The 16,406-nt window shown below is 44.3% G+C and overlaps 1 protein-coding gene across 1 annotated transcript in view; it reads left to right on the top strand.

The window, feature by feature from the left end:
* ANTXR1 (ANTXR cell adhesion molecule 1) overlaps positions 1 to 16,406 on the top strand; it is a 168,795-nt gene that overhangs the window by 130,009 nt on the left and 22,380 nt on the right. The window lies entirely within an intron of this gene.

Raw genomic sequence — 16,406 nt, forward strand, 5'->3', positions numbered from 1 at the left:
ACAACTTAACACCCACTCAGAACGGTTTACAAAGTATGTTGTTATTATCCCCACAACAATTGCCCTGTGAGGTTGGTGGGGCTGAGAGAGCTCTGGAAGAGCTCTGGCAGCTCAGAAAGCTTGCTTTCAAAGTCAGGTGAGCCTTGTATTGCTAACCTTGAAGTCGAGCTTGGATATCTTCTGGAATTACAGCTGATCTCTGGACTACAGAGATGAGTTCCCCTGGAGAAAATGGCAACTTTAGATAGTGGACTGTATGGCATCATGTCCCTTTTGAGCTCCCTCCCCTCCTCAAACTCCAGTCTCCCTAGGTTCCAACCCCCAATCTCCAGGACTTTCCCAGCTCAGAACTGGCAACCCTAGGTGAGCCTCATAGCAGCCAATTTCCTGTCTGGCTCAGATGGTGAATCCAAGCAAAGAATTCCTCCTCATCTCCCTTTCCCCACCCAATTTAAAAGTGTATTTTCCATTCTCTCCACTGTTTCATCTCTCTGTGTTATTGGTCTCTGTCAGAAAGGGAGATAAGTTGGAAAGGGGCACGAGGGGAAAGGGGAAATTCAGGGAGCCAGTAGCACTCCTGATGACATCATTATACTTAAACCTCTTTTAATACCACTTTTCCTAAAGTTCAAAGAGACAGGCAAAAATTTAATGCTGTCACATCACTACAGAATCACCAACATCTAAATCAAGAAAATGGCAGCATTGTTACTTGAGTTTTAAGATTTCTAGTAGCCAATGTCACTGAGAGACAAAATATTCCAGGGGCAGGGGGAATTTGTCCATCTCTAAGAGGAACCCTTGGCTGAAAATGTGTTTTTAATGGGGTTTGAAGTTAATGTTATCAATAACATTGGTGCAATACTACTTTATGGTTAGCACTGAACGGGGAAAGTAGGAGAGGGTTTTGCATTCAGGGAATGTGGAATCTGAACACATTTTTCTGATTGCTACACGAGGTTTAGGAGATCAGGAATATTATATTTGTATTGAAAGGTACAAGTGTGATTTGAGATAAATTTGTTTAAAAGGATCTAAAGCACACATCCTTCTCCCTGCTGAAGTTCCGGCTTGCCAAACTCTTATCTTAGAAAGTCTGCTAAAGTGGCTGAAAGTGTTTTTTAAATTGGGAATACAAATAATGTCCTCTTAAAGGACATTCAGGAGTTAAATGGGCTTTCCAACAGAAAATTTCCCGTGTACCAAGAAGAGCAGCTGCATTCCTGCGCTGCTTCTGGCTTGTCTGAGCTTCCATATGGGACATTTCCTGTTTCTTTAAATGTTGTTACATTGCAAAGCTAATAACGATCCCTGTGCGGCAATGACATAACTAGAAGGGTGATGTAATAGCAGCTGAAGCCATGCAGTAACACTGGAGACTGTAGATGAGACTTCTGTACTAAAGTAAGGAAGGTAGGCAGGTTATTTCTTCTCTCCCACCCTCTGGCTACAGACAGAAGAAAAGTTTGAAAGAGATTTGAAAATGGTCTGATAGATGTATCTGATAGATGTAGCATCGCTGTTGGTGAACATTTCCTTTGTCTAAATGTCTGTAGTGCCACAGGTTTGGAAGGCTTTTTGAACAGTGCAAACATCTACCCAACAAGTTTACCAAAGGCAAAAATGGGACATGCAGCTGCATCCAAAGCGGCAATCATTCTTTTGAACTACCTTGGACCTTCTGAGAAAGTTTGATCTATCTTTGCCTCTCTGCTTTTCCTGGCCTCCCCTTGCCACTTTGCTTTCCCAAATACATGTTACATTTCCCTTGCCTCCTCCCTGGGTCCTGACAATCAGACCAGTGCTATTCTTGAAGCTTATTTCCTAAATGTATGTTCTTGGAGAAGATCCATATTGGGACTGTAGTGCATGGAGAAAGGAAGCCTTACTCCCATGCCATTTTCCCAACCTGAAATGGCCCCAGTGAGGTGCTGTTTGCCTTGCTAAGGAAATGTATCTTTACAAGGTGATTTCAGTAGTGGGACAAATAGTTCCTCCTGGGAATGTTGGGATTTGGGAACAGCATGGGGGATTTTTAAGTTCCCCATTTTTTCTGGTCTCATCCTAGTCACCCCTTTGTGGGTCTGGGAACTGAATTCTGAGCATGAAACCTACAGCACAGGTCTGATTGCCAGGACCCAGTGAGGACACGAGGAAAATTAAACATGTAGTTAGGTCCTTAGTTTTACAACTTACATGCAGAAATTTGGGGATAGTCTTCAGTTCTGTCAGAATTCTGAAATTTCCCAATTCATACAAGGCTTGGCAATGATCACAGTCCAAATGGGTATCAAATCCACATTTTTAAGCCTGTGAAGAAGGCAGTGCGGAATCAAATCCTACTTCCAGCTACTTCTGTCTCACATATATCTAAGCACAAATATTCTGGATTAGTCATTTTTTAAAAAGACCCCGAGAAGAAAATTACGCTTTATAGAAGAAATAACCCCCAGCTGAGGAACCTTCAAAGAGAAACCTAGGAGAGCTTCAAAGTGCCACAAAAATGCTCTCTCCCTAGACCAAATGACGCATTTACTTTGCAAGCAACATTGCCCTGCATTACATGAAATTTCCATAGATATAAACATAACATACAGCAAGAGTCTCTTGGGTAGGAAAGAGGCTTTAGGCAGTCTGGAGATCTGTTGCCTGGAAAGCACAGATCAAATTTCCTTTTAAAAACCCATAATCCTTTAGTCTCTAATAAATTCCCCTTTAGAAGAAGGCAGAGATAGCAGTCCCTCTTGAATCAAATAATGTTGCTTTCCAGTGTAACTTATTTAAATATGTACACCCACAACTGTGGCTTAATGGTTGTAAAAATGGCTTCAGAAGGGTTGTGTGCATGGCTGTTCCCCAGCAATGTCAAATTTGGCAAAGCTTGAGAAGCAAACATGTCGTCATTGGGATCTAGGTGCACTTAAGAGAATCCCTCCTGGATTAGAGTAAGTTCCAACATACTGTTTATCATGATATCTTGCTAGGTGAGAAAATTTCAAGTAGGAATATAAAGGTCACTGTCACCCCTTCTTCTCTGTCTCTTGGCATCTGCTGTTCAGATGTGTACTGCATCTGACCATGGAGGTTTAACAACATTTAACAACAACATTCGATTTATATTCCGTCCTTCAGGAAACTTAACACCCCACTCAGAAATTTTACAAAGTCAATGTCTTTAATTTAGCTATCATGACAAATGGTTGAGATACAGATGTACATACTCAGAACCAAACTGTTTTTGGGATGTTTTTGATCAGAGAAGCAGTAGGGATAAAAAGTTAAACACCCCCTTTCTCAGGAGTCCCAAGCAGGAACTTCAGTTTCAGATGTTGTTGATTGTTTGTTTATCGCCTGCCTTTCTCACTGAGATCCAAGGTGGATTACACACTGCGAGTGCCAATACGATGTAATTAACAGCTAGGACATTCACTGAGCAAAGTACAGTAAGCAAACAACAGTTAGGACATTCAGTGAACATGATACAATAGGGTAGAGTACAGAAAATTTGGAGGGGGGGGAGAATAAACTGAGCGCATAGATGAAATCTTTCTGAAACAAAGCATAACTAATTTACATGTTTAGCAAAGTGGAAACTCCTTAGTAGGCGCATGTCTACATCAGCAGACAGTACCCACCAGAGTAACGTATAGTTCCTGTCCTTACCAGTGCATTTCTCTGAGCTGCTTCTTATGACACAGGCTTATAATCTGGGCAGAAAGCCCTCCTGAATAATTCAGTTTTGCATAGTTTGTGGAAGGCCAGGAGGGTGGGTCCTTTCCTGATCTCCTCAGGCAGGCCATTCCATAAGGAGCATTGCCTGGGTTTGTAAGTGCACCAAGGCTGTGTTCCCTATCTAGACAGGGGCCTTTCTGCTTTGTATAATATCAGTTAGACGCTACAATTTATCCCATGCTGTCGTGTCCTGGCAGTAAGGAGTCTGGGTCTGTGCAGATTATGCAATTTTTTTGGCACAAAGTGTTGGTTGCGATATCTCAGGGGTATTTCATAACTTCTTTTTCTAGTCGAAAAAATAGTTTTCTGATCCTGTTTTGTTTCAGTGGGCTGTTGACACACACAAGAGACAGGTATCAGAATGTTCTGGCCAGCTGTAGCCACCAGTGACTCAAAAGAGGCCAGTCTTGTGGCTCTTAAAGCAGAGGGGCAGCTGACTCGGGCCATCAAGGCTTATATCATAAAATTGAGTACGGAGCACCAGGTGTAAGCAGCAATATCAGAGAAGCCTTGTCTGAACAGCTAGGAGACCCAGGAAGGGGCACACATGAAGCTGCCTTATACTGAATCAGACAGTTGGTCCATCAAGTTCAGTATTGTCTACTCAGACTAGCAGTGGCTCTCCAGAGCCTGAAGTAGAGGTCTTCCACATCACCTACTACCTGACCCTTTTTTTAAGCTGGAGACATTGGGGATTGAACCTGGGACCTTCTACATACCAAGCAGGTGCTCTACCACTGAGATACACCCCCTCCCCAAGAATGTTCCCACCATTCACAAATCCTTCAAATCCTCATTAATCCCTGATTAGCCCTCTTCACTACAGATCTCTTCTTCCAAGGACTATCTACCTAGACAACTTCCTGTTTGCCCTGTTTTCTTTTGTCTTCAGCTCCCATACTCTTTTCCTGTTCTTTTATCTTGCTTTCCAATAGGGGTGCCATTCCCCTGCCTGGGGCAGGGGAATCCCCTGCTCCCACCCTTCCCCCTGCACCCACTTACTTGGCCAGTGGGGGGGGGCACGCGCCCCAGGGCATTCCAGCGCACCCCCAGCAGCCCAAATCGTGCTGTACAGCGGGCCCGTTTTGGGCCAAATTGGGCCCGTCGGAGAGCACAGGGAGCACCCTTTGATATGCGGGCCGCCCTTTGACCCGCGTGATGACATCACTTCCTGGAAGTGATATCATCAGGCAAGCCGGGAGTGTGTGCATGTGAAGAGAGAATCCACAGAGGCAACAGGGTAAGAGCCGGGCTCCCAATCTCCCACCAGGGGAGACAAGGGACCTGGCAACCCTACTCACAGATGATTTGAAGAAATCACTTGGAGAGTTCAGAGTGGTGTGGGAACCGATGCAAAAATGATGGAGTAATGTATGGATGTGGCTCTGGCAGTTGCAGCTGTTGTCTGATAGCCAATTTGTTTGTATAATCACATTATCAATGGCAAGGCGAGGCAAAGGGCAAAGCCTTGTTTCTAAGTTCATTCGAAGAAACATGGATTAACAAAAGAGGTTGTGAAATTTCTTTTCTCAGTGTCAAATTTGGAAATGGTCTGAGTTTACCAGCAGTCACAGCTGTTTCCAATAATGCCGGAGGAGGCCAAGGTCACATGGGATTCCTGTGGTCTTTTCACATTCTAAAGGGACTAGGTTTGCAATTTTTGTCTGCATTAATGAGGTTATTTTTATATTCAAAATAATAGTCTGAATTGAGGATGTCCCCCCACCTTAAAATGAGCATTTTTATATCAAAGGCTATGGCACCACTGCTACCACCCATTAATATAAAAAGCTCATTAACAGGAATACGAACTGGAGACATTTTATTATAGTGGCGCCCACTTGTGGTATTTTATACTCATCTCTTGCATTTTTCTTTTATAAACACTGATTTTTTTTCCAGGGATTTATTAGCCAGCTATAAAATGTTTCAGCTCAAAAACTGGCCATAGGGGGATCTTTAAGCTGTCAAAAAAGCCCATGTTTACTTTTTTTCCTCCCCTCCACTCTTTTGTCAGTTTATTTTAATGTCTATTTCACGCTGATGACACATAGTTGCAAAACAAAGATGTGTAAAGGAAGTTTCTTTTATTAATAGTTATTGTGTCTGTCTGTGTGCTCTCTGCCAACAGAGATGCATTTCCCTCCCTTGTAGAATCCTCAGTGAAGATCAAACTACCCAGTTGCAGGGACGAACAGCAGCGGTTCTCGGTCACGTTAGTGTGTGACAGAATGTTGAGACGGCTTTTATAGAGAGAGTGTTTAGATATTCCTTTTTGACAACACAAAAAATGTTTAAGTAAAACATAAATTCAAGCTATGTTTCCTCCTTAAGTAAAAATATTTCTGTTTGGGAAGATCTTCTCCAGTCTTTGCTGTCAGTGTTGACTTTGTAGATCAGCTTTAGATTTATGTTTTTTATGAGCTGCTGCTGCTGTGTCTTAATTATTGTTTTGTTTGAGCACAGTGTTCTGTTTTTTTAAAATTTTGGGGCTCTGTGTTGATTAGGGCATTATGAAAATCCACAGCATGTGGTCAATTAAGTGCTGACTTTCTACATGTGTGGTGGCACTGTATTCAGAGCAAAACGTTTGGGGAAAATCGTTATAAGTATTCTATCTGTCAGGTTTGGTAGTAAGCTGAAATAGAACTTGTTTTTCTTGACCTTGAAACATCAATACCATGAAAATATAATTGCATAGCCCTTTATTGGTTAACAAATAGCATTTGCTAAGGTTTGGAAATCAAAGTTGCAGCTGCAGGGCAGAATTAGCACATCCCTAGCAGAATTAGCACATCCCATTTCCTGGGATGTGCTAGGGATGACTTGCCATTTTGCATGAGTGAGTTCCTACTGGGGAACCCAGTTTGGTTGCCCTGCAGCATGGACCATTGCAGCATGGAGAGAGAGGGCATATCTCCAAGCCAAGCATGCTCTGCCCTTGGAACTTTTCATTGCCTACCTCATCTAGTTTTGCCCTCAGCAACCTCTTTTTTTTAAAAAAAATTTTATTGGATTAGAAATCTCTATAATATCTATTACAATCAATTTCCTTTAAATATTCCAGTTCTAACCCCCTCCCTTTCCCCCCCTCTCCCCTCAGCAACCTCTTAGAGAATGGTTGCTAAGTCCCGAGAGAGTGCATGGCTTGTGGAAGCTTGCAAGCTTGCAATTCCAGCCCATCTTCCAAGGTCATTAAAGTGCAAGATCTCACAAAAGTATTTCTGTGGCACTTAGAAAAACACTTTTTTTGGTGTCTATGGTCTCTGTGGCAGCATGGAAGGAAACTTAGACAGACCATCATCAGACCTGACAAGCAGTCCGAAGGCAAAGAATCCTTATCTGTGAAATTCAGTCTTCGTATACAGGTGCTGTCAAATTGCATCCAACTTAAGGTAACCATATCAAGGGGTTTTCATGGCAAGTGAGGAGCTGAGGTGGTTCACCCATGCATTCCTCTGCAGAGCAACCATAGTCTTCCTTGGCAGTCTACCATCCAAGATCTGACTGGGGAGTACCCTGCTTAGCAGTCAAGCTCTGGGCTATACCATGTTGTCTTCCCACCTTGGAGTTTGGTCTCAAGTTTCAGAAATATCCTACTAATCACTACATAGCTCTGCTTAGGATGGCACTTACTCTTTCTTTGCAGCCTTTAAAGTGTTGGTGAGAATTCCAGGACACCAGAGTGTTTTAGCCAGTGGTAGTGAAGAGTTCATAAGCAACAGTCTGGCTGCAAGTGTTTAGCTCTAAGCGAGAGCTGCTGAGTTTAGAAACATACTTTTAAAACATTTAACAGCTGGTAGAAAATTGGATCCCTAAAGAGTCTTAAAAGTGCCCATTTTATAACTGTGTGTATTTGAAAAAGAGAGGGGGGATGTGAGTAGGATAATGTTATATTATCAGGCACAGTGCCAAGAGCTGCCCAAAGTGCCCTGAAGTACACCACCTGTTGTATTTATTGCCACTGTGAAATTCAAGATATGTGGAATTCAAAATGTGTAATTTTGTTGTTTTTAAATTAAGAGGCTTGGGCAACAGGAGGGTACTGTATGTTCATACATGCAACATTGCTTGCCAACCTTTCAAACAATCCATTTTTTTTAAAAAGGCAGGTTTTCAGATAGCTAGGCTGCTCCACATTCCAGTATAGGAAGCCCTGCATTCACCATTACAGAGAGAAGCAAGATGGAGGTGGACACCAATAGCTGGGATTAAGTAGGTCTGAAGAACTTTATTCAGGGAACCTCGCAATAAGACAACCGTTAGCAAGACCATGTTGTAAGAGAAGAGTAATGGGTCATACTAATGGCCATCCTAACCCAGCATCCCATTTCAACCAGATGCACCCATAAAGTTTACCTGCAGGGCATAGGGCTGTCAATCCCCGGGTGGGAGTGGGGGTGGAGAATCCCCCTCTCCCAACCCTCTTCTCCCTGCCACCACTCACCTGGCTGGCAGGGGGAAAAGGACTGGGGAATGGGCCCAGGAGGCAAGAGACCTCCCAGGCCAGTGCACAGAGGGTACACTCCCCCACAGGTACCCAGCAATGGGCTTCTCCCGCCCTTCACAGGGGCCAATTATTGGGCTAGAAGGTTTTTCTGGTCAGTTGTTAGCCCCATCATCTCTAAAGGCCCATCAGGGGTTTGATCAACCTGTTTTTGCAGCCTATTCAGGTCTGGATCTGTGACCATAAGCCACCCTAAAATGGCTTGAGGTGGCACAATGAGGAGAATGCTAAAAGCCATAGAGGTTTGCTTCTGGCCATTGACAGCATAGGAAGTTATAGCAATGGCCTTCTAGACCTTCACTACCACCAACAAGGTACCAACAACCCCTAGGATAATGCTGCAGGGTCTTGTCTTGAACCCAACTGGTAGTAGTATGAAAGAAGGCAGTGCTTGAGGACACCAAACAACTTGAACCAGTCATTTGTCTGTGTGGGACTATAAAGTGAGTTGGGGGCTCAGTAGGGTTGCCAGCCAGTAGGAGTCCAGGGACAGTGAGGGAGGCTGTCAGTGTGATGATGTTACATCACTTGTGGGAAAAACTAGAAATAACACGACAGCTCTCTAGGAATTGCCAGAAACACTATGGTTTTACCATAGATTTTCCAGTGATTCCTAGAGAGGTGTGACATTTGGAATTAACATAATACTGTTGCATTAATGGCTATTTTCACTTTATTTTTCTCTTGCCACCTGCTGGAGTGATGGTGGGCAGTCAGTAAATAGCAAGCCTATGCTCAGGCATATCATACCATAGTATAAGTCTGTCGTTAGTTTGGCAGATCACATGCCTTTTTAATTATCAAACATGTTTGATACATTTAATACATGTATGTACTGCACTGTCAGCTGTGCTTTTGAGGTGGTTGCCAACATACCAGGAAAATATGGTAAAACAATACAAAAAAACCCCAGCAGCACCAAGTTAAGCTAAAAATACAGCTCAAAATCAGCAGCTATAACAAGAAAATTAGAGGCAGCCGTTTAACTTAGAACAAATCAAAGTAACTTGATAGACTGAGTAGCAATTTAAAGGTGGAAGCAAGCCCCTCACATTAATTAATCAAACATCAGGAATACACAAAGGCCAAGGCAAACAGTCAAGTTTTAACCTCATGTCCAAAAAAATGATTGATCTGGGTCCAGGTAGAGGATTAATTTAGGAATGTTGTTTTGCTGGAAGTCTCTTTTGTTCCTTGCTGTCTTAAAACCATTTCAGCAAGATGTAGGTTTGCAAGTCTCTGGCTGTTATGGAGGCTTTTGCCAAATTTGGAAGAGAGTCGTACTCTTCTCTGCCATTGTGGTAGTTCATTTCCTGTTAATGTGGCTGTGGAAAAATCAACCCAAATATTGCCTAATTTGATTGCTTAGAATTTTATAACCCTGAGGGCAAAAGTCATGCTGATGGATCTGTTCATTGGTTATTTCAAACAAAGTTTTCAAAAGACAGAGGTCCAAAACAGAAGAACACAGAGACCAGCCTGTGCTCCTGAACTTTCCCCTTGGGTAGTTACGGAGTGAGCTAACTCATAAAGCAGAATGTTAGGGAATTTTTTTCTTATGATTTTATTTTGTTCTTTGAAAGGACAGCTTTTGAAACTCCTGGAAGAGACCCAATGAGTGTTGACTCATTTCAATCGATCAATCAAAGGTTTATTATGGTCACAAGTCCAGCCAAGTCAAGTACCAATAAAAAGAGCAGTTTTTAAATACTTAAAATGGATAAATACATAAAAGATAAAATCATATATATACTACATAAAAGCCTAAGCGTATTGCTGACGACTCACCAGTTTATCTCTGCCCAGGCACGCTGGCAGGGATAAAAAGGGAGTCAGCCAACACGTCCCTGGAGGCTTCATACTGCTGCAGGCAGAGGCGGCAGGAGAACGGCTACAAGGAGCCTTTTCTTGAGGCCAATAAGGTGGAGCTCCCTCGGGAGCTGGAGCTAGCCCTGCCCTGCCCCACACAGCTCACTATTCCTCCTGCTGAAGGCTGCACCAAGCCCACCCGGGTCAGGCCAGCCACTGCCACTCAGCCCCCTGGGTGGGATACAAGCTCTACTCACCCCCTGGGAGGAAGGCAGTGGCGACCCCAGGACAGCCCCATCGGGGGAGATCTGGACTCTGGCGCTGCAAGAGCAACAGGAGCGGGTCATTGCTGGGATTGACTTTCCCGGGGATAGTCAACCAATGGGAGAAAAGAGTGCTAATTACATCAGCTGTTGCTAGGCAGATCTAGCCCGGGCCCAAGAAAGAAAATCACTGAAAACATTCACTTCAGAGTTTGCAGAACTCGCTTCTGTACCAGCTTGCCCCCCTCTCAAACGTTTGCAACCGCCCTGCAGAGGAGTCACAGGAGATCAGAAGGGTAGATGAAACCTTTGCTTTCAACTACTCAGGGTAAGTGAGGGAGCATGCAATCTCCTGGACTGCATAGAGTTCTTCTGCAGAAAACGCTGAGGTGAAGCGGGTAGGATTGCCAATCCCCAGGTGGGGCCTGTAGATTTCCCAGATTTACAACTGTTATTTCCAGCAAACAAAGATCACCTCCCCCCACCACAATAAATTGTCCTATGAGGTTGCCAACCTCCAGGTGGAGGCTGGAGATCTCCCAGAATTGCAACTGATCTCCAGATAACAGAGATCAGTTTCCCTGGGGTGGGCTCTGCATTATACCAGCTGAGGTCCCTCCCGTCCCCAAATCACACTCTCCCCAGTTTCAATCTCCAAATCTCTAGGAATTTCTCAAGCTGGAGCTGGCAACCATATCAGAGCCGCAGGAAGGTGAGTGGGAGCCCAAGGCACAGCAGCCTTCCCGCTGGCTTCTGCTAGAGGCATTGCCAGCACCAGCAGAGAGGCTGCGAGGGCTAGGGGAGTTCTCCCATGCACTTGGCTGCTATGCTCCCGTGCAGTGCTGGGGCTACAGCTTAGCTTTTCAAAGCCGCTTCACCCTTGGCATGTGAGGAACTAAGAGGCAGAACTGCACTCCAGCGGCACTGCAGCCACTAAAGAGGTGAGGTGCCATGCAGCCCATCCTGCTGCCCAAAGGCTCGCCTGGTGCTCAGCGGACATGCAGGCTGGCGGGGCGAGCACAGGGATAGTGGCCTAAGTACGCGTTCACATGGCAGCCAGGCACAACCAAGCTGTACACACAGCATGTATAAATTTCTCTCAAACCAAGAATATAGTGCATATCAGCAAATAAATTAAAAGTTAAGTGGTGAAATAACAGTATGAAACATTTCTGGTGGGTAGCTGTGTTGCTGTGCAGCTGTGGGCCACGCACTGCCTCAACCGGCCTGCAGGCTGGGAGAATGGGCAGCACAGGCTGCAGCGGTGCCAGCTGACTGCGAGGCTGGCTCCAGAGTAGACATGGGCACGAACAGAAAAAAACCCGAACATGGTGTTTGTTGTTCGTTGCCATCCATGAACAATGAACAACGAACGTTGATGAACGTGTTCTGTTCACAAACATGTTCGTTGTTCATGGGGGCCAGCAGGCTCTCCTCCAGCCATCAAGATCCCTACCACACCACTCCCAGAACCCCTACCTGAGCAGGCAGCAGGAAATGTACCAATAATAAATAATAGCTTGGCCCCAGATCCTGGCAGCAGCCTGGACCTTGAAGAGGTAGATCCCTATCCCACCACACACAAAGAAAATTCAAGCTCCAATGCACTCTCCCTGTCTGTCTCTCAAAATGCCAACAGCATCTGTCTCTCCCTCACTGTCTGCAAAACCAGAGCTGGGAGCCCCCCTCCCCCTGGCTCTTTGCTTCCTTGTAACAAATTTGGAGCTCCACACTTGAAAGGAAGACCTGCCTATCAAGCTAAGTTGGGCTTAGATTGGGGTTTCCAGGGCAACAGCAGGAGTTCAGAGAGAGTTCAGGCAGTCTCTGCCTCCGGTTGCCAAGGGAATTGATTGCAGGTGCCAGATTGTCTGGTTTGACAAACAGCAACAAACAAGGCGTTGGTTTAGAATGGGACCTCATGAACAGCTTGTTCGCGAACAGCTGATTGGGCTGTTTGTGGCTTTTTAAGTTCATATTGCTGTTTGTGCCCATCTCTACTCCAGAGGCCCCCCTGCATGGCGCCCCCCCAACTTCCTACCTGCTGCTGCTGCCTTCGCTGCCACCTGCTGCTAAAGACATGGTCAGCGGGGAGGAAGAGGAATCACTCTGGCGGGGCAACCACCCATGTGATCTCTTTTTGGATCTCCCGGAATGCCATTCCTGCGCATTCCCCCTCCAAATGAGCCCAGTATATATCTAACAGTAAAACTCACTGACTTCATTAATTCACTTCCCAGCAATTGACGTTTCCTTCGTCAAGTGATTCCGCTTTCTGAGTGCTATCACACAGAATTTTGCAATGGCGTAAGATACAGTTCTCTCGCTATCCTCTTAAAGATATACCCGAAGGGTTTCAGGACTGAAATCCATATAATACTGTAATGGTTTAAATCTATAGAGTAGTGGAATAATTAATTGTATCCTTTCTTCTTGATAGAATTCGTAGTGCAAAAGTATGTGTGTGATATTTTCGACCACTTTATTTGAACAGGGACAACAATGCTGCTGCAAAGACAGGCGAGAGAATCTCCCATACAAAACTGCAGAGGGGAATGCATCAAATCGTGCTCTAGCGAAGGCCCATCTACATCTTTCGTATGTAATATCCGAAAGATATGGGGATATGGTGTAACTCAGTCCTTTTTTAAAGCTCTTATAGCTTAGAGGGAGTATTGCCTCATCATTTTGGGACTCTATATTAATTAATCTTTGGGTGATTAAAGCTTTTGCTTTGTTGAGTCCCATATCAAACAGGGCTACCGGGTCCAAGCCAATTAGTTTAATTTTATCATCTATCTTTGAGCACCATGTAGGATAAGGGACAGAAGCTAACAACAAGGGAATTAAGCCCTTTGGCTCATGATGAATTCTTAGCCAGTAATAGATGACATTTTCCCAGATTTTTATTTCTACTCTAGGCAGGGCCGGATCTAGGGTTGCCGGCGCCTGGGGCAACCCTAGTCCAACCTCGTGTGCACGCTGTGTGTGTGCGCACTCCCAGCGCAGCATTATGATGTCATTTTGGTGACATCATCACGCAGGGCGGCGGAAGCAGCATGCGGGGCTGGGAAGCCGCCCGCGCCATTCGCCTCCCCGCAGGCAAATGGTGCGGGTGGCCTCGCAGCCCCCTGCGCTGCCTTTCGCCTGCCCCACAGGACAGGGTGGCCGGCTTGCTGCACATCCCCTGTCCTGCAGGGCAGGCAAAAGGCAGCATGGGGGGCTGCGAGGCCGCCTGCGCCATGTGCCTGCCCCACAGGACAAGGGGCGGCCGGCTTCCCCCTCTCCTGCGGGGCAGGCAAATGCGAGGCTGCCTGTGCTGCTGCCTGCATGCTCCAGCAGCTGGCAGCTGCTCCCGGCGCCCCCTCCCTGGTGGCACCGGGGGCAGACTACCCCCCTGCCGCCCCCTTGATCCAGCCCTGACTCTGTTCAAACCAGCTTCTTGCCTAAGAATGACATTAGGAGTACATCTAGGTGCATTAAATCTGAGAAATTTAGATTGGACCATTTCTAAAATCTTAACATTAGCAGTTAGTCCCATTTGTGATCTGTATAAGAGTTGCGCTAATGATTTTGTTTGGAACAGTTTCAGGGCCACAGGTATAAAGCCCACACCTTCTCTTCTAATGAATCTAAGGATGGCATTAGCACTCTTTTCTGCAGCATTTGCTGAAGAAATTGTATGGGCTTTGAAGTTAACATTGAATGTAAAGATGACTCCTAGATATTGACTCATTTATAAGTGACACAAACCATTTTTATAAATTTTGCAAACCCTTCCATGCTACACCTCTGAAGATGCCAGCCACAGCTGCTGGCGAAACGTCAGGAACTACAATGCCAAGACCACGGCAATACAGCCCGGAAAACCCACAACAACCCAAAAGCACTTTATTATTCTGATATTGAGGTGAAGTTAAGTAGTTAAAAACAAAGTGTATTTAACAACAACTCAAATTAAATGTTACTATGAATTACTGTTTATAGTACAGAGGGACAACTATACAAGAGTAATTTCCTGGCAGAGTCTGTTATCAAACCATATTACAAAACCCTAATGCACTCTTCCCTTGAAATCAAAACTAATTGGAAGTATAAATAAATAAATATACATTGTGTTTTACCTTAACTGTTGCATCAATATAGAGTAGCCATTCTACTGTTACATGAGACTTTTCACTCTGTTGACATTATATCTTGGATGTACAGTGTTTAATTTTCTGCCATTCATTATCCCTTTTTAATCAAACCCATACATATATTTGGGGTGGGGTGCCACAGATCAATGTCTGTGCAGTGCCACAGATCAGTGCCTCAGACCCCTATATTGTAGGAGAATACATGGAATATTTTTTGTGGAAGTGACTTGGAAAGTTTTTTTAATATTTAATTTACAAGGTAATATAAACAATAACTGTAAATACCTGGACATTTGTGAGAACAGTTATGACCACAGATGTGTAGAAGAGTAGAACTTACTTTAAAACTTTAAAGGGATCTTGCCCAGAAATCAAAGCTGTCCTTCCTGATCTGTTTCCTTCACGAGTTTTCTAGATTTTTCCCGCTTAAAAGTGAAGATAATTTACCTGATTGCTATGCTATCAGTCATATACATTCACTCCGAAGTGGATTTATGTGGCCAGTTTTTCTTAATCTATAACCGTCATTTGTCGGAATCCTCAAAGAACTAGGTTAGTTGAAGAGGTCTTCTGCAGCATCTGTGTCTTGCAAACCCACACAAATTTAATTTAGTGAAAGGGATGACTCTGGGGGAAGTCTGCTCTGCAAATGTATAACCAGTGTTATTATAGCTTATCTGTCATGGCTTCCCCCCAAAGAACCCTTGTCGTTCAGTAAAGCTGATGAAAATTCACTCTTAGACATTCCTTGAGCTCCTACAGTTCCTAGGATTCTCTGGGAAGAGGGAAGGATCATTAAAACAATTTAAGCTTGTGGTGTACATATGACCTAAGATTATGAGAGAAGCATGTTTGGGTTTCTACAGTAAAGCCTCTTATAATCATGAGCACCCAGCCAGAATGTTTCCTTTTCTCAATAACATATCAGAATTTCATGCAAGTAAGTGTTGGAGCCAATCCTAAAACAGCAGCAACTGCAGCTTTCATCGAGGGTAAAAGGCCGACTGTGTAGGATTAGCACAAAGGAGATTCTGGATTCATTCCTTTAAAAGCATCTCAGCTTCAGCCTCTCTCTGCTTCCTCTTTCAGTTATCTCCCCTGCCCCCAGTTCATGTTGTGTATAGTCTGTATCTACTTACTTGTCATGTCTTGAAGTGTGGAAAAAGGTATTTATTTTATTCAGGTAAGTTTTATAATGTGGTCAGGAAAGTTGTTGGAGACCCAGACTGCTTCCACAATAATGTTTTTTCTCTACCTCTGCTTCCAAACTGGAGCACTTCCACATACCATTGTGCTCTGATCAGCCACTTTGTAGATTTTCAGTCTTCAGTATGCTGTTTCTGAAACTACTCAACTCTTTGAGGAAAAAATATAGGTATCGTGCCATGTGGAGGGGAAGATCCTGTTCCCATTGGTGCCATTTCCTGCCATCAGCACCTCAAGGGTGCCATTTTAAGCCATGAGTGCATTTGATTGATGCTGGGCTAGTCTGTTGTTGCTGTACCTCAGTGTTCCTCAAATGTAAAATGGGAACGATATCATCTAAGCAGTATGCAATCTAGTGTACATGTGTGCATATTACATGACTTTCACTTGCTGCTTTTGTGACCTGGATTATCTGCTTGCACATGGTTTTAATTCCTGCACATGTTAATCTGGATTTTTTCGGCTCTGCTTCTTGAAACAGCTAGGCTTCCTGATTCAGCCCATAGCTCTTGCTCAGGCCAAGGAGTATATACAGTACAAACATACTAGATTTACAAGCACTTTCTGAACAATTTAAATCCCTGCAGGATTCCCTCAATGATAGAACCGTCCTTGTCACTTAACCATTTTCTGATCCATCCTAAATTTGTTCAGAGCCCTTCATGGAACACTATGTCAAAAGCTTTTTGGCAGACAGATCACCCTTGTCTTTGTGTATCTGTTACAGAACTCCAGAAGGTTGGTAAGGCAGGC

This window comes from Eublepharis macularius, chromosome 14 (genome assembly GCF_028583425.1).
Source record: "Eublepharis macularius isolate TG4126 chromosome 14, MPM_Emac_v1.0, whole genome shotgun sequence".
Lineage (NCBI taxonomy): Eukaryota > Metazoa > Chordata > Lepidosauria > Squamata > Eublepharidae > Eublepharis > Eublepharis macularius.